Source organism: Rhincodon typus, chromosome 19 (assembly GCF_021869965.1).
Source record: "Rhincodon typus isolate 14 chromosome 19, sRhiTyp1.1, whole genome shotgun sequence".
NCBI lineage: Eukaryota > Metazoa > Chordata > Chondrichthyes > Orectolobiformes > Rhincodontidae > Rhincodon > Rhincodon typus.
The window spans coordinates 27,231,313-27,232,336 of record NC_063350.1 but is presented as its reverse complement, the minus strand read 5'-3'; positions in this window follow the sequence as shown (position 1 = coordinate 27,232,336).

The window sequence follows — 1,024 nt, the reverse complement described above, 5'->3', positions numbered from 1 at the left end:
CAGATGAAATGGTTATCAGTAGGTTTCCTGCCCTGCAGCATTTCCTGGTTAATTCCAATATTTTAAGAAGATCCCTGAAACCAGAATATAATTACCAATACACTATTATTGTGTTTTATTTTTCGTTCATTGTTTATTTCTCAAAATTTAATAATGACTCTAACTCATTACTGTGCTTGTTTTCTGGCAATGAATGTTGTTTTCTTTCCAATTAGTGTTATTGATGTTTGTCCGGAGGGCATCTCCCAAACCATCCACAACCTCATCACCTCAGGTGACCTCCCACCCACGGCCTCCAACCTCATCGTTCCCCAACCTCGCACTGCCCGCTTCTATCTCCTTCCCAAAATCCACAAACCTGAATGCCCTGGTCGACCCATTGTCTCCGCCTGCTCCTGCCCCACCGAACTGATCTCCAACTATCTCGACTCCATTTTCTCCCCCTTGGTCCAGGAACTCCCTACCTATGTCCGTGACACCACCCACGCCCTCCACCTCCTCCAGAACTTCCAATTCCCCGGTCCCCAACACCTGATCTTTACCATGGACGTCCAGTCCCTCTACACCTGCATTCCCCATGCAGATGGCCTTAAGGCCCTCCGCTTCTTCCTGTCCCGCAGGCCCGACCAGTCCCCCTCCACTGACACCCTCATCCGCTTAGCCGAACTCGTCCTCACACTCAACAACTTCTCTTTCAATTCCTCCCACTTCCTACAGACAAAGGGGGTAGCCATGGGTACCCGCATGGGCCCAAGCTACGCCTGCCTCTTTGTAGGTTACGTGGAACAATCCCTCTTCCGTACCTACACCGGCCCTAAACCCCACCTCTTCCTCCGTTACATTGATGACTGTATCGGCGCCGCCTCGTGCTCCCACGAGGAGCTCGAACAGTTCATACACTTCACTAACACCTTCCACCCCAACCTTAAGTTTACCTGGACCATCTCTAACACCTCTCTCCCCTTCCTGGACCTCTCTGTCTCCATATCGGGCAACCACCTAGAAACCGATATTCATTTCAAGC